The following is a 22,099-nucleotide window of genomic DNA, read 5'->3' as shown; positions in this document are numbered from 1 at the left end:
CGAGGAGTAAGTACAGGGAGACAGAGAAAGGCAGCGAAAAGAAGCTGGCGAGCGGGACTGAGAGAAAAAGGAAGATTAAGAGTAATATGGAGGGAAAGGAAGGTTGACAGGGAGAGGTAAATGAGGGGAGAGGCTGACCGAAGGAGAGAGGAAACACAGAGGGGGAGGGAGGGAGAGGAAGAGGAGAAGAGAGGGAAGAGAAGAAAAAGGGCGAATGGGAGACTGGTCAAGAGGGAGAAGAAGGGCGGAAATGGAGAGGGGGAGAGCGACTAGTCTCTAGCGCCGCAGTAATTTATAAGTGAAGCACGTTCACGAATAAATCGCCGACAGCGCAGGATGATATGACTGATAGATAACACCTCCCTACAGATGTCACAGTGCGGTGGGAAGTGTCTTTCCATATATGGTTTTATGTGGGTTAAAATGGTGGCATTGAGCCGTAACCGTGCCAACACTTTTTCTTCTAGGCGACTGGGACGGTTGGCAGTGTCCCAGTCGCCCAGGTACGGCTTACAAGTTGGAATATTTAGTCTGGTCCACTGACCTTGCCACAGAAGATTTATTGATTTCTTTCTGAGAGATAGACTCGACCGTAGATCACGAGGAACGTCCCAGGTCTCCTCGAGCTCTACAGCCGACTTTGCAAGTAAGTCAGCCTGCTCATTGCCGTAGATATGACAATGACCAGGCACCCAGATCAGCGTGAATGACTTGTTGCATGAATGCAACTTATTAATGATGCGGCCCTGGATCTCGTGAGAGTCCGTAGTGCAAGATGCAATTGCCTGAAGGGCTGATTTTGAATCTGAAAATATGACAAATGAGTCATGCCTAGAACTGAGAGCATAGTCTATGGCTTTGTCAATAGCAAAAAGTTCTGAAGTAAACACAGATGTATGAGTCGGCAACCGAAACCTGAGGGCACATTCAGTCGACCACACACTTGCACTCACACATTCACTCGACTTGGAGCCGTCAGTGTACAATTGATGGGACCCCAAGTGACGAACAATAATGTTACGAAACAAGTGGTGGACCTCCGCCTCCGGCGCCTTGGCCTTTGGTGCTGGGAGCCATGTAACATCCACTGTAAAGCCAGGTGGCTCCCAAGGCGCTATATTTTTAAGCACCAACTTGTCACAGTCACTGGGGTCCACATCAAGCTCCTGAGTCAGTAAGTGGAGGCGAGCGGCAAGTGGCCGATGCACCCCACGCAGAAGGTGGTGGTATTGACGCAGGGGGGTACAGGCCACATTGCTGATATTACTTTTCCTTAATGTCCTTACGCCGTAGGACAAGGCCAGGTGGTCATGGCAAATACGGAGGGGAGGCACATTCGCCTCCACTTCCATACGAGCCACACAGGTACACAGGACGGCTCCAAGACACATTCACAAACATTTATTCTGTAGCACATCCAATCCTTTCAGCATGGCATTGGATGCCGAGCCATACACCTGTGTGCCATTGTCTAGCTTCGATCGAATAAGGGACTTATACACCATTAATAAAGATTTTCTGTCGGCACCCCAGGTAGTACCCGCTAGGTACTTGAGGGCATTTAACGGTTTATCACAACGAGCAAGCAAAGTATTAACGTGAAGTTTAAAATTCATTCTATGATCAAAATGTATTCCTAAAAATTTTACAGAATTTTGAAAAGGTACTGCCTGATTATCCAAAGTTAAGCACAAATTAGGTACGTTACGGTTAGTGAAGACTATAGCGGCACACTTATGGACGGAAAACTTAAATCCCCACTGCAAGACCCATTGGTGGACGGAGTCAAGGGCTGCTTGAATCCACCCAGCCGAAAATTGTGCATTACGGGAAGAGTGCCATATTGCACAATCGTCAGCGTAGAGTGAGTATTTAAGATTCCTCGGGATGGGAGCTGATGACAGAATATCATTGATCATAATACTAAATAAAGTAGGACTAAGCACACTTCCCTGTGGCACCCCGTTTTCCTGGATAAATATATCCGATGTTACATTACGGGGCAATTTGACAGAGAAAGTTCTGTCCCTTAAGAAATTTGAAATAAAAATAGGCAAATTTCCTCTTAAACCATAAGCATAGAGCTTCATTAATATACCGTGTCGCCATGTCATGTCATAGGCTTTATGGATGTCCAAGAACACCCCTATCATGAATTTTTTATTGGCAAATGCCTCTGCAATACAATGCTCCAAATTCATTAAATGATCAAGTGAACTTCTGTATTTACAGAAGCCACATTGTTGATCATTTAACAAATTCTTCGACTCTAAAACAAAAAGAAGCCTACTGTTTACCATACGTTCCATGACCTTACATAGACAAGAAGTCAACATAATAGGACGAAATGAAGTGGGATTCATAAGACGACCAGCCTCTTTGGGTATCGGTATGACGTGCGCAAAGTGCCATGAGTTTGGGAACGTTCGAGACGCCCAAATCTCATTGTACAGTGCTAACATCTTAATCAGGTTGTCCTGATTAAGATACTGGATCATACCATACGTGATGGTGTCTGGTCCAGGGTTGGTGTCTTTACAGGATTTAAGGGCAAGGAGCAGTTCATCTAGCGTAAACTCTTGGTTGTACGGGGGGTCTACGTCTTCTGTGGTAAAGTCAATGATCTGTAGCTCAGCCGTGCGTTTATGATGTTGAAAACGCAGGTCATAATTGGCTGAGCTACTTACATGTGAAAAACTCCTGGCGAGGATGTTAGCAATGTCCACAGGCTCGTCATAGATGTTATTATTTACTTGCAAGGTGGTGACTGGGAAATATTGGCCTTTATTATTTAATATTCTTATAGTGGACCAGACTTTACGTAATGGTGTTGCACGAGTCACCGTGGACACAAAGGACTGCCAGGAGTCACGTTTGGCCCTTCTTATTATTCTCCTTGCCTCAGCCCGTGCCTGTTTGTATGCAGTAAAACTTTTCTCAGTGGGCTGACTATCAAAAATGCTGTATCTCCTATTGCGTTTTCTTAATGCTTGTCGGCAATCCGGCGTCCACCAATGTGCTCTATGCTTTGCATGAACTGTAGAAGTCTTGGGAATAGCAGCCTCAGCTGTGTGTAATATGGATTGGGTTATATTTTCGACCTTAACATCTATGGTCTCCCCAGATATATCTAAATTGGCGATCCTTGAGAAGGATCCCCAATCTGCTTTCTTATAGTTAAATTTTGGAGGTGGAGGGTCCGAAACGATGTCGCTTGTATAAGAAAGACAGATGGGTAAACGATCACTTCCCAAGGAGTTATCATAAGGATTCCATAAAAAATCTTGATGTATACCAGGGGAGGCCAAAGATAAGTCAATGGCCGAAAAGTTACCAGTACGATCATCTACACGAGTCGCTCTACCATCGTTCAGAAAACAGAGGTTGGACTGTAGTATTAGGTCGGCTACTTGCTCCCCACGACCATCAATCCTCAAGCTACCCCATTGATAGTGATGGGTGTTAAAATCGCCCAATACTAACTTATTCCCAGGCAGATGTTCAAATAGTGAATATAAAGCATCACTATCAATGGGGCCATGTGGAGGACAGTAGAGAGAGCAAATAGACAGATACGTGTTATTAAATTTTACTCCGCATGTGACCGCTTCCAGAGCAGAATTTAGAATCACTTCCGTTTGTGGGTGTGATTTGTGTGTGTAAATGGCTACTCCTTGACCTTCATATCTTCTATACGAGTGGTAGTGTTTTAACTGTGGAGGATCAGGATGATCCTCCAGGCGCATCTCCTGTAAACAAACAACGTCTGGTCTGTGTATTGACAGCAAGATTGCTATATCTTGTAACTTATTCCCAATACCTCTACAATTCCACTGTAAGACAGTGAAAGCGATGGTTTAAGATTTACGTTGGGGGCCAGTGTGTTTAGGCTTTTTTTGCCGCCCGCCAGAAGGCGAGCGACTACCGGTGGACCAATCCCAGTGCTTGCTTACGGAAACCTCCATATTTTCATCAATTACGAGGTTCCCAGATTCCACCGAGGAAGAGCTACCCTTCCTCTCCCTCGCTGGGCCAGGAGCAGGAAGAACATGAGGACGTGACTTAGTAAGCGTGGTCATATTACTCTTACAAGAGTTGTCAGGCTTTGTTTTAGGCTTGACTGACTGAGAAGCAGCAGCAGCCTGAGAGTAGGAAGTTGTAACACGGGTATCAGGTTGAGAGGTGGATTGGACAGGAGGCTGAGATGGAGAGGTAGAATGTGTGACAAGAGGAACCGGTTCAGGGTCAGTCTGTGTCCCAGCAGAGCACATCACGGGACGGGACATCACCGCCGAAGCATAGGACCTATTCGGCGTAGGAGTTGCATGCAACTCCTTCACCTTTTTCCTTGCTTCATAGTAGGAGACACCCTCAGTCGCCTTCACTGTGCAGACCTCTTTCTCCTCCTTCCACTTGGGACAATCCCTAGAGGAAGTGGACTGAGCACCCTTACAGTGGAAGCAACAGATAGTCTCTGATGTTCATTGCTCAGCATCGTGACCCTGTGTTGCACATTTGCCACACACTGACTGTGACGCCCGACAATTCTTAGTAATGTGCCCATATAATTGACACTTCATGCAATGGAGTGGGTTGGGGATATAAGGTCTGACATTAACAATTTCATAGCCAACTTTGACATGTGCCGGGAGTGAAACTTTGCTGAAAGTCAAAACAATGGTGGCCGTCTTCGTCGTTATGCCTTCAGAAAATCTAGTTATGAACCGGGCATCGATGACATCTTGCTGAGCAAGTTCCTCTATGATGTCTTCCTCACTCATCACCATAAGATCCCTGCAAGTGATAACCCCCTTGCAGGAATTCATGGATGTTGGGATCTTGGCCTCGACATCATAGATATGAAACTTACGCAGCTTCAGCAAGTCTTTAACTTGGGAGGAATTATTAGTCTTGACAAGGAGGTCTCCATTCACAAGTTTTTTTACTTGTTCCGCCTCCCCAGCACAGCCATCAATAACCTTCTTAATCATGAAGGGATTGAGACTGCTCAAGGGAGTGGAACCTAGAGCATGGGTGATTACGAATTCCACATTTTTTACATTTATGTCCAGAGGCAATCGAGTCTGGGGCCGTTCTGTCTGGGGGCTGTCAGTCCGTTGATCGGTCAGGGGTCGGTCAGGACCACCTCCCCCCCTGAGGGGGGGAGAGGCAGTAGGGGCGTCCTCCATAGTACCACTCCCCCCTAGCGGGGGAAGTGGGAAGAAGGAGAGAAACCGAGCAAGGGACAAACAACCGGGGACCACACACCTAAGTCTGAGGTTGCCCTCTCAAACCACTCCAGGGAGGCCCGACCGTGTTTATTCACGCCCCAGAGCGATCAGTAGGGGGGACCCTCCGTGGGCGATAAACAAAGGTAAACTCAGTTTATGAGAACAGACACCTACTGTTCAAGACTAACAGGGAGGGGAGGTAACTGAGTACTAGCTAAACCTAAGCGTCACCAGAAGGGTGAAAAAAAAGAAGCTAATGCCGATAAGGCAGCCCTGAAAACTAGAGAAGAGCGCAGAGAAAAACACGTCTACCCTCTCCACGACCATTGATCAAAGTCCCTGCCTTCTCCGACTGAAGCAGCGGTGTATATACCCCCACAGGTGAAGCCTGGCTTGTTTCACCTAGCTGTGTGGGGCTCCGAGGCGGTGATCCAACCGTAACGAGGGAGCCCAGCGCTCCGGTAGTATAGTGGGGGCGTCACAATACTGTCTGCCCATCCTTCTCTTTTCTGTAATGTTTCTGTAACTCTATCATAGGAGTAGACTGTAGCACCAGTCGAGCAGGGCAGTACTCCCAAGGTGGATGAAAAGCTGATGATAGGGAGAGCTGGAGCTCCCATTTCATCAGCCCTCAGGACTAGTTCCTGACCATTCCCCTTTGCTGAACTTTTTCATTGTTTCAGTAACACAGAGGGTAGGCCAGCAAGCTGTCCAATACAATTTTCTCTAACTGTCAACACCAAACTACATGCACAGTACACACTACATCACCTTTTCAAAATTAAAAGAAAAATGGCACCAATAAATCATGCCTCGGAGTCCCCAGGGGGGAGGACCATAAATTCTCCCATCATCTGCCCCTCTCCCAGTGACGACTAAGAGAGATACCTGGAACCACTGTCTGACTCACTTCATTTCTGCAACATTCGCGGCCGTTCCACTAACTTTCTCTTTGTCGAATACCACCTCTCCTCCTCTAAACATCACCTTCTCTTCTTGATAGAGACTCAGCTGTCTGAGGCAACTGACAGCAAACCCTTTTCTGTTTCCTTCTACTTTCTCTGTACTCATTTCAAAGCCAAAGGTGGCTGTTGTGTGTATGTACGCAACGATTTATCTTGCTCTCATGTTCCTGAACTTGATTCTTCTGAATTCTCTACTCTCTGGCTTCGGCTTTCTTGTCATTCTCTGACTAAATATATCTGCGCTGTTTACTTATCTCCTAATTCTAGTGACTATGAAAAATTCGTTGATTATCTTACTTCTACGATGGAACACATTCTATCCATTTTTCCTTTTTCTGAAATCTCCATTCTAGGAGATTGCAATGTTCACCACCACCTTTGGCTTTCCTCTCCTTTCACTGATCCATCTGGTGAACAAGCCTACATCTTTTCTATCCTTAATGACCTAGAGCAGCTTGTACAGCACGCTACCCATATCTCTTACTGCCTTGGAGAGAGCTTCAACATACTTGACCTCTTCCTTACAACTAATCCTTCTGTTTACATTGTTAATCTTTCCTCTTCGTTGGGCTCCTTTGATCACAACCTTATTACCTTAACCTGTCTTATCGCTTTCGTACGTCCTGCGGACCCTCCAAAAAAACGTCGTTAGTGGCACTTTGGAGCTGCACATTGGGAGGCCCTCAGGCAGTACTTCTTTGATTTTCCCTGGAATGATTATTGCTTCCATGGCCGGGAGACATCTGAGTGTGCCTTGCACATTAAGGAAGTTATTCTCTTGGGCATGGATGCATACATTCCCTTCTCATATCCTTTGACTAATGCAAGAAAGCCTTGGTTTAATCACGCTTGTTCTAATGATGCCCGCAACAAGGAGAGGGCCTATAAAAGATACCGGAGCCAACCTACCCCTGAGTCACATCTTGTTTATGTTTCTGCCCGGAATTGTGCTAAGGTTGTTCTTCGCTCTGGTCAAAATAATTTCATCTGCACTAAATGCTCTCAACTCTCCAAATCGAATTCTTCCTGCTCCTTCTGGTATCTTACCAAAAACCTTTCTAATAACTTTACTTCATCAACCTTCCCTCCTCTTTTCTATTCTGATGGCTCTGTAGCTATTTCTTCTACTGATAAAGCAGATCTTTTTGCTCAGACTTTCTCCTCCAATTCCATCTTAGACGATTCCGGTGCTGTTCCGCCATCACTTCCCCCCTCAGACTTCTTCGTGAATGACATTAAAATTTCTTCAGCTGATGTATTTTCTGCTGTCACAGGCATCAACACTAACAAGGTATATGGGCCTGATGGAGTCCCTCCTGTTGTCCTCAAGAACTGTGCTTCAGTGCTTGCATCCTGCCTAGGTAAACTCTTTCTGCTTTGTCTGTCAACTTGTACCTTTCCTTCTTGCTGGAAGTTTGCTCTCATTCAGCCAGGTCCAAAGAAGGGTGACCATTCCCAACCCTCTAACTATCGTCCAATTGCTTTAACATCCTGTGTCTCAAAAGTTTTCGAGTCAATTCTTGAAAGAAAAATTTTTAAACATCTTTCCCCTCACAACCTTCTTTCTGATCGTCAGTATGGGTTCCATCAGGGGCGCTCCACTGGCGATCTCACCTACCTTTCAGACTCCTGGTCATCCTCCTTTCGGGACTTTGGAGAAAGCTTTGCCGTTGCACTTGACATTTCAAAGGCTTTCGATCGAGTCTGGCATAAATCTTTAATTTCCAAACTACCCTCTTATGGTTTCTACTCGTATCCTTCTATCTGTGTCTTCATCTATAGCTTCCTTTCTCGTCGTTCTATAGCTGCTGTTGTAGACGGCCATCGTTCTTCTAGATCTATCAACAGTGGTGTTCCTCAGGGCTCTGTCCTATCACCAACTCTCTTCCTTTTATTCATCAGTGACCTTCTAAGCTGTACATCTAACCCTATCCACTCGTATGCTGATGATTCCACCCTTCATCTTTCCATTTGGTTCCTGCAACGTCCATCTCAGATATGGCACACCTAATGTCTGACTTGGGTCGTATCTCTGACTGGGGTGAAAATAATCTTTATTGTTTTTAATGCATCAAAACCTCAGTTTTTACACATATCAGCCCAACACAATATTCCACAGGATTTTTTTTTTTATGTGAGGAAGAAGGAACCAAAGGCCACGAGCCCACAATTATTGTTCCTTCCAAGAGAAAAACAAAATACAAGAGAGAGCCAAATTCAAGATCCATTCATTTCGAGATGCTTGGACACACTGCGTTTGAAAGACTGGAGATCATATGAAGCAGGAAATACAGACAGAGGGAGACAGTTCCAGAGTTGACCTGTTGCATAAATGAAAGACTGGGAGTAACGGTTAACTCTTGCATTAGAGAGTTGGACAGAAAAGGGATGAGAGTTTGTTGCTAGACGGGTGCAACACGCCCATCGTAGAGGAGGAGGAATGCATGCAGACAGTTCAGAAGAGCAGTGACCATTGAAGTAGCGATAGAAAAGAGATAAACAGTGTGACAAAGAGACAGAGGTTGAAGGGAGTCAGTAAGAGGAGGAGAGTTAATGAGACGAAAAGCCTTTGACTCCACCCTACTGAGAAGAGCTGTATGTGGGGAGCCTCCCCACACATGAGAGTTGTACTCCACAGGGGCGGATAAAATCCCTATAAAGAGTCAACAATTGAGCAGGGGTAAAGAAGGAACAGAGTCAGCTTAGCACACCTAATCTCTTGGAAGCAGATTTTACAAGAGATATTGTAACTTGCAATACTTTGGTGATAGAAACTCCGTGTACAAACAGCTAGATAAGGAGTTTATTGCGAGCTCACAACAAAATAGTCTGCCCTACTTGAGTGTCTGCTCTGAACTGATGCAATAACGCCTTCGCCCAGGCTTGGGCTCTGGGAAAGCGTGCTAGGTCAGCAAGTTTAGTGGGGGCATGTATGCACTGGGGGGGGGGACATATATACATCGGGGGTAGACATATTGTGGAGGGGGTACACTACTGCCCCGGGTAGCTGAGTTGGTGTCTCCTGACACCAGGAGTTAAATGGTGTTTGATTATAGTAGTAAGGCAAGGTCAGGGAGGTTTGTACAAGGGATAAGTATGATACAGGGGCAGTAGGGGAGACATGGCCATGTTGAGGGGAGGGAATTAGAAGGATATATACAGATAAGATATACAAGGATGAATAGGTATGTGTCCAGGAAGGGTCGAAGGTATACATAGATATAATGGGGATTATACAATAATAGTTTGATACATGATAAACAAAGAGTAGATATGAGAGTTCTATTGCTGTTCTTTGTTCATTTTTTTTGGTTTTTGGTTTTGTATTTTCTGTAGGATACACTGTCACTCAGTAATGCATTAAAGAAATACCATCATTTTCTAGGAGGCAGAGTTCTGTGCACAGTTGGGTAATTGTCAGATGGCATTGGTAGTCACTGAATGTGAGGGCACTAAGTACGGGGAGTTTCTACGTCATGTGGAGGGCCGACTAGGCCTGTAGTGACTCTGATTCCCTGGAGTCGGCGTTCCATTTTTCTGACACAACAATGCACTGCACACCTGATGAGTAGAAAACCTATGAAAGCGATAACCACAGGGGGAAACACAACTGTTGGATGAACCCATGAACAGCTGAAGGCCAGAGAAAATTGATCCATAATGAAGTCACTGTCACTGAGGAATGTTAGCATGCGTAAGTTAGGGAGGGTGATGGTAATGTTGGCAGATGGTAGGGTGGAATGCATGTTGATTGGTTGAAAGATGTCATAGGAGTGTTTACGGACAGCTTGGTGATAGCGAGTGGTGTAAGTGATGACGGACTCTGATTTGACGGTACAATAGTCAGGTGCTTTGTAGAGACCACTAGCGGGGACGGATCGAACGGAAGAACCAGGACACATGATTGTGACAGAGATGGGAACAGCAAAGAAGATGTACTGGACATGGTTGAGGTGAGCATGGTGGACCGGGAATTCAGGAGCTGGTAGAAAAGAACAGGCCGAGTAGATGGAATGGTTGCGAACTAAAGCAGACTCACAGGGTGTAGCATTGCTAGGGAAGATAGCGAAAAGGTGGGCAACACAGAGACGAGAGGTCGGAGTAAGGGAGGAACATTTCTGGAGGTCTGTGGATGAAAGGAAGGCAACTGAAAGATGATCATGGGAGAGGAGGAAATATTCTGAAGGAACAGAGACTTGTAACAAGGAGTTGTTGAGGCGGAAAGGGAAGGGAATGATGTGGAAAAGGTTAAAAAATATGGCAGAACGAAGAGGAATATGGACGACGGCGTATTTGGTGAGAAGAGTAGCTTCGAGAACAGGATAATAATATTCGAGGGAGGAGTAGGGGAGGACTGGGGATAGACCGAAGGTGGAGTGAGCCCATTCCAGGACAGAACGGAGAGCTGAGACAGGTACTAAGTCGGCAGTGACACGTCCATTTATAGCATCGACCAGGATACGAACCAAGGTAGAGACTGGAGACAGGAGCGAGTCAATGGCCAGTTGGAGATTATCCATGTTGAGTTTGAGGTAGAGGAACTGAGAGATAACGTTGAGATCTGAAAGGTATCGTTGTAAGATATCGGTGAATTAGTTTAGAGTGGACGTGACTTCATTTAGGTGGGTCGTTAGCTTCTGTAACATAGTGTGTTGGATTTTAATGACTCGGCATTGGGATTCAAGAGCTGAAGCTAAATGAGTGAGATCAGATTTGAAGCCAGAAATGTCACGGGCTGTAGCAACGCCAAACAAGCCACTCAGAATCTCACCGCCGAAGTCGAAGAGACCTCGTTTCACACGAGAACGACCAACGGGTGTCTGAATGGAAAATGTATCATTGAGCTCAGTGAATCTGTTACTTATGTATTGCAATTGCCAGGAGAGTGGTAGGAAAAGGTTATAGAGATACTCATTTGGGTTGTGTGTCCCCATGATGGCCATGAGATGGGTCTTGATTCCGTGGAGCTGGTGCACGTAGGCAGGTAGGGCAATGGCTACGTCGGCCAGGGGCACAAGATCATAGAGCAAGGAGGCTATTTCTTCGATAAGCATTACTTCGCCTCCTGAGCCGACCAAGGCCCCAGGACGTACTCCACCATCGTCCTGACCTGACCCAGACCCCAGGAGGGTCAGCACTGCCAGCAGGGAGATCGCTAACATCGTACCTAGAAAATCAGGGTAGAGTTAATGGGGGAGGTCTTGAAGAGGTTGGTGGGCAGAGCGCAGTTTGGACCGATATTGAGTGGTTGATGAATGAGTAGGTGGAGGTGGAGATGAAGGAGACTGAGGGATAGGGGGAGACAGAGTAGATTGAGGGATGTGTGGAGGGGAAGGGGGGTCAGGAGGTTGTGTAAGTGACTCTTCCAACACGAGGCCACGGGGTGCTCGCTTTAAGTCATCGACGTGGACCCATCTGGTGTCCTTAGTGGACAGGTCCTGGAGGTGAAATTTGTTGCCTTGTTGAGTGAGGACGCGGTGGGGCCCTGTAAATTTGTCATCCAACTTACAGGAACGCGTATGGGAATGAGCAAAGACAAGATCGGCTACATTGATAGTGATAGGAGAGGCGGATTTATGTTGGCACTGCAGCATGTCCTCCTGAGAGGAAGCCAAAGTGGATTGGACATACTGGTGGATTGTCTGGAAGTTAGCCAATTTTAGTTGAACATAATCATCCATGTTGTAGATGGGTTCTGGCTTTGAGGATAAGAGAGAGTATGAGAGGTCCTTGTCAAAACCAAAGAGGACGAAGAAGGGAGATTCAGCAATGGATGCATTGATGGAGCTATTGATTGAGGATGCCACTTGGGGAATCCAGTCATCCCAGGACGAACTATGGGAGCCTAGATGTCTAAGGCACTCTAAGATTTTCCGGTTGTGGCGTTCTACAAGGCCATTGGAAGCCGGATGGTTAGGCACGACATTGCACTTACTGATATGAAAGCGGCGCCAGATCTGATTGAGAAGGCTATTGTTGAACTCCATACTGTTGTCAGTAAGAATGGTATGAGGGGTACTGAACGGGCAAATTACGTGATCTACAAAGGCACGTGCAACGCTCTGCGCGGTCTTGTCGGAGAAGGGTACGAGGACACAGTAGCCGGAGAAGTGGTTGACCGCTACGAACAAGTACTCAACGCCGGATTCCGTGAGAGGTAGTTTTAAGAGATCGATTGAGACAGTTTCCCATGGTCGTGACGGGATTGGGTATTGTAAGAGAGGTGCAGGTAAGCCGGTTGATCCTTTGTGGCGGTGGCAGGAGAGGCAAGAGTCACAGTGGGCATTGATATCGTGGCGCATGGTTGGCCAATAGTATTTGAGACGTGCTTGGTGCAAGCATCGGTCTTTACCTGGATGGGAAGCTTGAGGGGTATTATGAACAATGTGAAGAACCTTTGGTATCAGGGCAGTGGGGACAACAAGTTGGCATACTTCGCGATTGGGCATGTCTTTGCTGGTTAGTAGTGTTTTCCTGTACAAGAGATCATCATCTAGCATGAACTCATCTAGTGATACTGGCAGAGTAGGTAAGGTCGAGGCATCGCCAGATTCTAGGAAATAAATGACTGTGGACCATATGGGGTCTTGGCGCTGAAAGTTTCGAACAACTTCTGACGTTAGTGTAGTGTTTTCAGTGACTTCGGGCTGCAGTGATGTTATAGCTGCTGCTACGTGACGTGAGAGTGCGTCTGCGACTACATTCAACTTGCCTGGTACATACTGAAAAGTGGGATTAAAGTCCTGGATGATGACAGACCATCTAGCTAGCCTACCTGTTAGGTTGCGATTCTAGAACAAATCACATAGTGGAAGGTGATCTGTTTGGATATGCACTGGATAACCATAGACTATATCTCTGAAATGTTTCAAAGACCAGACCACGGCAAGCGCTTCGAGATCTGTGACACTGTAGTTACGTTCAGCGGTTGTAAGGGTGCGACTAGCATATGCTATTACGCTCTTCCTTGATGCTTCATCGAGTTGCATCAAAACGGCACCAAGTCCAGTGCCTGAGGCGTCTGTGCAGAGAAGGAAGGGTGTGGTATAATCAGGGAAAGCTAGAACAGGGGCATTTACAAGAGCTGTCTTTAGCTTTTGGAAAGCCTGTGACTGGTCGTTAGTCCAAACAAAGGGCACATTCTGCTTGAGTAAGTGGGTCAGAACAGCGGCGATCTTTGCGTAATCATGTATGAATCTACGATAATAGCCACTGAGGCCCAGGAAACTTCGTACAGCTTCGGTAGTGGTAGGTTCTGGGAAGTTAATAATCGCCTTAGTTTTATCCTCATTGGTATGAATGCCTTGTACATCTACGACATGGCCTAGGAATCTGATTTTCTTTCGCAGGAAGTCACATTTACTGAGATTGATTTTCAGGCCTGCGAGCTGGAGGCGTTCAAAGACTTGCCTGAGCTTGGTGAAATGGTCAGGGATGGATTTACTCACAACAATATCATCTAGGTAAGCAAAAAGAGAGTGTCCCATCATACCGCTGAAGACAGAATGGATAAATCGCATGAACACGGAAGGAGCATTTCTCAGACCGAAAGGGAGTCTCTTAAACTGAAAATGTCCAGAAGGGGTGCTGAAAGCTGTAACTGGGCGAGAGGACTCTTCCATTTCGACCTGCCAGTACCTGCTGAGGAGGTCTAAAGATGAAAAGACTACGTTATTTTCACCAAGGGATTCTAGCAAATCAGTGAGGATGGGTAACGGGAAACGGTCTGGAACGGTGACAGAATTGACCTTACGATAGTCAACTACTGGTCTAAAGTTGCCGTCCTTCTTTGGTACTAAGAAAAGTGGGCTATTCCGTGGACTGATGGAGGGCTCAATAATGTCCTGGTCTAACATGTTCTGTACCATTTGATCTGCCTGCTTTCTCTGGCTGTGAGGAAATCGATACGCTGGTATGTAAATCGGCTGAGTTCCTGGTAGTAGTTCAATCGTATGTTTGACAAGGTCTGTTCTACTCATCGGTTCACCGGGTAAGGCAACCACGTTTCTGTACGAGGTCAGAAGGTCGAGGAGTTGAGGAGTATTTTCTGGGAAATCTGTGCAAGTGAGATGTGAGAGCATATCGGGTGAATATGTCGGCGCAGATCCCGTATAGTTAATAGTACATACACCAATTGGCGTACAATCACCAGTCTGGATAGTAGGAATTGAGGAATCCTGGCACACCTTTTGGGCCGCTGGGTATACTAGGAAGTCTCCAATCGTTACACCACTTTTAAGTTTTAGTGGAGCATTTGTGACATTGAGCAAGTACAGGTAGCATAAACTGTCCTCTAAGACTGTGCACCACGCTGACGCATAAGTCAAGCCATTCACACAAGACGTCTCAGGTAGTGTTAGTACATCCACTCCATCTTTCGCACTGGCAACACAAACAGAGACTTTGGTGAACTCATGCGGTAACAAAATTGTGCACGTATTCGTTACTGCACGTTTCGTCTCTGCGTGTTGGAGAAGATCATGCACACTGTGTGAGGTAGGTAACTGAGACATGTCTGAGTCAGCGATAGTGTTGTCAGGAGAGGAGGTAAGAGCCATTTCCGAAGGCTGAGATGATGTATCAGTAGACATTGAGGAATTTATGTCCTTGCTCGCAGTCAGTAAAGGAATGATCTCTGTATTCTCAGATGATGATAGCAGTGGTTTGGGCTGGGCTGGACTTTTTGGTAGTGATAGGGACAGAGGTAACTGAAGGACTGATTTGATCGTAAGAACAGGACGGGGACATTCCATACTGTAAACTGGGAATCCAGAAATGTCTATACTACCACAGGCAGGTAATAAGGCAATGGAGTGTTGTGCCATGGTGGAGAAACCAATAAGGGCATCTGCGGGATACTGCAAGTCATTAGTGACATGAAATTCAATTGGGATGGGGGCAAATCTCTGTGTAGTTTGACTTCTAGGGTGACTCTTCCCTTAACCTTAAACTCAGCCTTCGACATCACATAGGCAAATGTCTGGTGGTTCTAGGAAACTGACATGGTTGTGATGTTGATGAATAAGATGTAAGGAATTGTCGGAGATCAGATTTACTATAGATCCTGTGTCCAAGAAGAATGATGTTGGTATGTCATGACTGCATCCGAGAATGACTAAACCCGTGGATGTGATGGGACCTACAAGGCGGATGGGGAGTTGGGTGTCTGGTTCTACGTGATATTGGTCCGATAGGGGCACGGCGCTTCCCCCGACTGTTGGCGGTTGAGGTAATGACATTCCTCAGTGGTGTGAGTCGTGCTGGATTTGTGGTATTTGCATTTTGGACGACGTGAGCGGGAAGGCGTACGCTGTTTGGTTTGGGAGTGAGGACGTCTGTATGTACGGTCGCAACTGGATGCTCGATGTCCAGGATGACCACAGTGCCAGCAATGAATCGAAGATTGTCTGTTCCGTCGGGCGCTAGATTGATCACGACCTGCGGTAGGAGAATGATGTGTGGCAGGTCTGCCGCGTGTGGTGGGATGGGAGCGAGATTGGTCTGGGGTAGTGGAGGTGTGACAAACTGAGGAAGCCAAGGGTTGGGTGGTGGCCTGACGCGTGTAGTTCGAACCTGTTCTTTCATGAATGGCTTTAGTGACCTGAATAATTTTATCTCCTGGATTGAAACCGATTTCCAAATCTAGCTCTCGCTGTTTAGGAGTAAGCCAGTGACGGAATCTCAGGTAACCCATTAAGTCAGCAAAATTGGTGAGAGAAAGCATTGGAACGCCATTTTTGTCTTCTAACCATTTCGTGCCTACCAGTAATTGGAGCATCTCGCTACTAGTTGCTTTCATGGTGGCGGCAGCTTCGCGGAGCTTGGCATGTTGCGCTGGGACTCGCAAGTCCTCATCTAGTTGGTTTAGGAGAATAATGAATCCCATGAGAGTCGCGGTATTTGAATGCTGGCAACAAAGGCAGATAAGTTCCGTACGAAAATCAGCAAAGGTATGAATGTTATCGAAATGTCCTGCACGGATCGCGGATCCGATGTCTGATTTGCCGTGGTGCAAGCGACCCATGAGCTAGGCTTCTTTGAGCGATTCATCGGTGATCTGCCTATTGTGGATGTCTGTTGCGACTTCTCTGAGGAAATCATAGACAGACCAAGTTGGGTACTGGCTGGTAAATTTGGGACGAGTGGCAACGTCGAGATAGATAGACTGTGGAGGGTTGGCCATGGCTGGAAGTGCAGAAAGGGTGGTAGGAGAGGAGTGGGAGAGAGTGAAGGTAGTGGTAGTGAAGGGCGAGCAAGACGGGGTATGAAGGGAGGCAGGAGAGTGAACGACAGGGGAAGGAGTAGAGGAAGAAGAAGGGAGGGTACAGGTAGGGGTAGAGGAGGAGGTATCTGGATTTACGAGTGTAGGATGGGTAGTAAGTGATTCTGCGGGAAGTGAAACGGGAGTCTCAGGTACAGGGCGTGGTACTCTTTGCCACTTCGTAAATGAGTGATTGTGTTAGAGTCGGCAGACAGTGTATGATCAGGTGATGTTTCCGGGTCGAGAGGGCTGGTGTTAAGCGGTTGACGTGGAAAGTATGACATTTAATGCAGCAGTGGAAGATGAAATGAAGGATGAAGATGGATACGTAGGTGGAAATGTATAATATAACAATGAGAGACTGGAATACACGAGGAGGTGTGGAAACGAATGAAGGTGCGGGGATGGATGGTTTAAAGAAAAGGCGAAGGATGAGATGGATAATAAATAACGTAGGTGAAGATGAAAACGGGGTAATGGAAATGAGATGGAATATTTACAATATCCAATCTGTAGAGAAAATCGAGGATAATCTCTATAGAAAGATAAGGTATACTGTAGTTACACAGTAGAGACGGAATTGACGAGATGTATGACGTGCAGGTGCGGCTGGGCGTAGTGGGTCTGCGGCGGGCGGGGCGGGGCTGGGCGGGGCGGGGCAGCGGTGGAGAGACAGCTGGGCGGAGAGAAGAGATGCTGCGATGAGTCACCGGCAGGGAGTGGCGGTCCTAGGAGGCTCACATAATTCAGACCACATATGAAGACAGGGTGTAGTGGCATCGTGGCCGGTGGTGGGGTGTGAGGGCAGATGTTGGTACAGTGCAGGTGTAGAGCTGTTGAGTTGCAAATGCAGAGAATGGCGGTGGGCAGACAGTGGGGAGACAGTGATAAGTGGCACCGTTGGGGCAAGATTTATGATGAGTTCGGAACAGGTGCCGGGAACAGGTGCAACAGGTGCGTAGGGCAGCGATGGTGACACTTGCGGTCAGGAACAAGGGGTGTGGGTGGGGTTGTGTGAGAGGTGAGCACTGGTGAGAGAAACTGTACACCCAGAAAGCACAGCCGGTTATTACACCACTAGAGGCACTGAGGAGGGGTGAGGCTGTCAGAAGCGAGACGTCGTGCATCTGTTGGTGGCACTAAAGATTGTAGGAGGCGGTCAGAATCTGATGGTCCGAAACACCGCTGCTACCAAATGTAACTTGCAATACTTTGGTGATAGAAACTCCGTGTACAAACAGCTAGATAAGGAGTTTATTACGAGCTCACAACAAAATAGTCTGCCCTACTTGAGTGTCTGCTCTGAACTGACGCAATAACGCCTTCGCCCAGGCTTGGGCTCTGGGAAAGCATGCTAGGTCAGCAAGTTTAGTGGGGGCATGTATGCATTGGGGGGGGGGGCATATATACATCGGGGGTAGACATATTGTGGATGGGGTACAATGTAATATGAGCTTTCCAAGATAAGTCCCGAGTAAATGAAACCCCAAGCATGTTCAAGGATGATGCAGAATTAAGCTGAATATTATTAAACATTAGTGGGTATACCTGCGGAATATTTTGTCGGGTTGATAGGTGTAAAAACTGAGTCTTTCAAGCATTAAAAACAACCAGATTATTTTTACCCCAGTCGGAGATACGAGCCAAGTCAGACATTAGGTGTGCCATAGCCTTGTCCCTTGTTTGTTGAAGTAACTGCTGAGATGGACGTTGCGGGAACCGAATGGATAGGTGAAGGGTGGAGTCATCAGCATATGAGTGGATAGGGTTAGATGTACAGCTTAGAAGGTCATTGATGAATAAAAGAAAGAGAGTTGGTGATAGGACAGAGCCCTAAGGAACACCACTGTTGATAGATTTAGGAGAAAAACGATGGCCGTCTACAACAGCGGCTATAGAACGACAAGAAAGGAAGCTAGAGATGAAGGCACAGATAGAAGGACAGAAACCATAAGAGGGGAGTTTGGAAATTAAAGATTTATGCCAGACTCAATCGAAAGCCTTTGAGATGTGAAGTGCAATGACAAAGCTTTCGCCAAAGTCCCGAAAGGAGGATGACCAGGAGTCTGAAAGGTAGGTGAGAAGATCGCCAGTGGAGCGTCCCTGACGGAACCCATACTGACGATCAGAAAGAAGGTTGTGATAAGAAAGGTGCTTTAAAATTTTTCTATTAACAATTGACTCAAAAACTTTTGAGATACAGGATGTTAAAACAATTGGACGATAGTTAGAGGGTTGGGAATGGTCACCCTTCTTTGGGACTGGCTGAATGAGAGCAAACTTCCAGCAAGAAGGAAAGGTATGAGTTGATAGACAAAGGCGAAAGAATTTGCCTAGGCAGGGTGTAAGCACAGAAGCACAGTTCTTGAGAACAACAGGAGGGACTCTATCAGGCCCATATGCCTTGTTAGCACTGAGGCCAGTGATGGCAGAAAATACATCAGCTGAAGAAATTTTAATGTCAGCCATGAGAAAGTCAGAGGGGGGAAGTGATGGAGGAACAGCACCAGAATCGTCTAAGGTGGAATTGGAGGAGAAAGTCTGTGCAAAGAGATCTGCTTTATCAGTAGAAGAAATAGCTACAGAGCCATCAGAGTAGAGAAGAGGAGGGAAGGATGATGAGGTAAAGTTGTTAGAAAGGTTTTTGGCAAGGTGCCAGAAGGAGCGGGAAGAATTCGAGTTGGAGAGTTGAGAGCATTTAGTACGGATGAAATTATTTTTAGCAGAGCGAAGAACAGAGCACGATTCCGGGCAGAAACGTGTAAAAGATGTGATTCAGGGGTGGGTTGGCTCTGGTACGTTTTATAGGCCCTCTCCTTGTTGTTGACAGCATTAGAACAAGTGTGATTAAACCAAGGCTTCCTTGCATTAGTCAAAGGATATGAGAAAGGAATGTATGCTCAAGAGAATAACTTCCATAATGTGCAAGGCACACTCAGATGTCTCCCGGCCATGGAAGCAATAATCATTCCATGGAAAATCAAAGAGGTACTGCCTGAGGGCCTTCCAATCCGCAGCTTCAAAATGCCACAGACGTCGTTTCTTTGGAGGGTCCACAGGCCGTACCAGAGCGATAGGACAGGTTAAAGTGATAAGGTTGTGATTGGAGGAGCCCAACGGAGAGATACCCACTAATGTTTAATAATATCTAGCTCAATCCTGCATCATCCTTGAACATGCTTGGGGTTTCATTCACTCGGGACTTATCTTGGAAAGATCATATTGCATCTCTGGTAAAATCTGCCTCCAAGAGATTAGGTGTGCTAAGCCAACTCTGTACCTTCTTTACCTCTGCACAATTGTTGACTTTATACACTGGTTTTATTCGGCCGTGTTTAGAGTACAACTCTCATGTGTGGGGAGGCTCTCCACATAGAGCTCTTCTCAATAGGATGGAGTCAAAGGCTTTTCATCTTATCAACTCTCCTCCTCTTACTGGCTTCCTTCAACCTCTGTCTCTTCACTGCACTGTTGCATCTTTATCTCTTTTCTATCGTTACTTCCATGGTCACTGCTCCTCTGAACTGTCACTTGCATCCCTCCACCTCTACGACGTGTGCGTAGCACCCGTCTAGCAACAAACTCTCATCCCTTTTCTGTCCAACCCTCTATTGCAAGAGTTATCCATTACTCCCAGCCCTTCATTTATGCAACAGGTCAACTCTGGAACTGTCTCCCTCTGTCTGTATTTCCTGCTAGCTATGATCTCCAGTCTTTCAAACGCAATGTGTCCAGGCATCTCGAAATGAACGGATCTTGAATTTGGCTCTCTTTTGTATTGTTTTTGTTTTTTCTTGGAAGGAACGGTTTGTGGGCTCCTGGCGTTTGGTTCCTTCTTTTCTGCATAAAAAAAAAAAAACATGATTTTCCCACTCTAAAACCGAACTACCTTTCTGTTATCATACTGTGTTCTTCTAGGTAGTTTACCCAAACTTTTCTTATCAGCTTTTCTAGTATCTCACAGCACTGGTCAGTTATACTGGTTGGTAGTTAAGTGGATTCCCGATTCCCTTTCTTGAATAGAGGAACAATGTTTGCTTTCTTCCAAATGATAGGTAGTTTACCTTGACCTAAGGATTCCATGAATAATCAATAAAATGGTTTGCTTAACTCTTCTGCATATTCATGTGGCACCCAACCTGAAATTTCGTTAGGACCATATACGTTTCTTTTGTCTAATTTGCTTAACTCTTCCTGTATTTCTTTTTCCTGATATTTGTATTCAGTACACTTGCACAGTGCGTGATTGGATGGGTGGTCCACAACCTCACTTACTGTGATTTCGTGTACTGTGAATACATAATCTTATGGGAAAAATAACATGTGGGTGAGACCCCTCAAACCTTGATATCTTTTTTAACTTTGGAGATATAATAAAGCAAAAATTTTTAAAACATACTACAGATAAAGCTAAAATAACTAGTGTGGTCAGTCACCTTAAAAACAGTAGATGACAGGCCTGAAGGACTTAAATAGCAGGCGTTTCAAGGTGCGTCAACATAGAGTTCCCGTGCCGCCCCGGGTCGCAACACACGTGTTTAACCCGTGCCGTCCCGAGGACGTACTTCCACGTCCTCACGTTTTGTCACAGCTAATCCCGAGGACGTACTTCAACGTCCTGCAATTGCAACGTTCATAATTTCCACAATTTTCAATTTTCGCGAGTCATTTTTGGTACGTATACACGGGACACCTGCCTCAACAAGATGCCAGGCAGAGACAATGCCTTACCAAGCATGACCTCCTCCCCCCCCCTGCATGCCCTTTTCTCAGCAATTCACCTGTTATCAGTGACCTGACCAGTATAGCCATGTCATGCCACGGTACGAAATTCAGGGCCAGAGTGATTCCCCAATCAATGACAATGTGGAGGACAAACTTTACATAGCATTAGAGGAAGAAACAGTTAGAAATGATGATCAGGTAATGTGGCAAAAAAAGGTCAGGTATTAGCGAGTGAAACAATGCTTATAATGCCTATATTACTGCTTGAAAACCAATATACTTTTGTACTACATATAAATTCGTAACAGTAAATAAATAAATACCGTTTATGAGTGGTGTGAAATAGTTATCCTCCCATAGAACTCGTTTTCTTTGGCGCCAGCCTGATAGAAAACCCAGTAAAGTAAGGAGGCTCTCCTACCTGTAATGAGTATTTTAAACCTCAGGTGAGCGATTTCTCTATGAATTTTCGATGTTTCTCACCAAAAGCGAAAGTTTTAGCAAAAAAAAAAAAGGTCAAAAAGTGCCCGGGATTGGGGGGTACCAGTGGTCAAAAAGTGGCCGGGACTGGGCGGGTTAATGGTTGCCAGTGTTGTATTATTCCAGGCTTTGATGAAGAAATTTTCGGCCTGTCGAATGTTATATTTCTTCCAGAATGCAGCAAGTCATTATGGTGGGGGTTACAGGTATGCCAGGTGAACCAGGTGAATCAGGTGAGGCTGTGGAGGTGGATGGGGAGGTGGCTAGTAAGGTGGGGCCATGGTGGTGGAGGGGATGGCAGCGGGCAAGTCGGGGGAGGTGGTAAGGGGAGGATCCTCCATCTCCTCCTTGCTACTGCTCACATTTTCGGCAATTTCCTTCATTTCTTCTTGTTTGTCTGTTTCATTCCTCATATTGTTATGAACGTATTTGCAGTA

This window comes from Coenobita brevimanus, chromosome 113 (genome assembly GCF_032717465.1).
Source record: "Coenobita brevimanus isolate Jiangsu-jjx chromosome 113, ASM3271746v2, whole genome shotgun sequence".
NCBI classification, from domain to species: domain Eukaryota; kingdom Metazoa; phylum Arthropoda; class Malacostraca; order Decapoda; family Coenobitidae; genus Coenobita; species Coenobita brevimanus.
The sequence above is the reverse complement of the archived record's forward strand: the minus strand, read 5'-3'. Positions refer to the sequence as shown.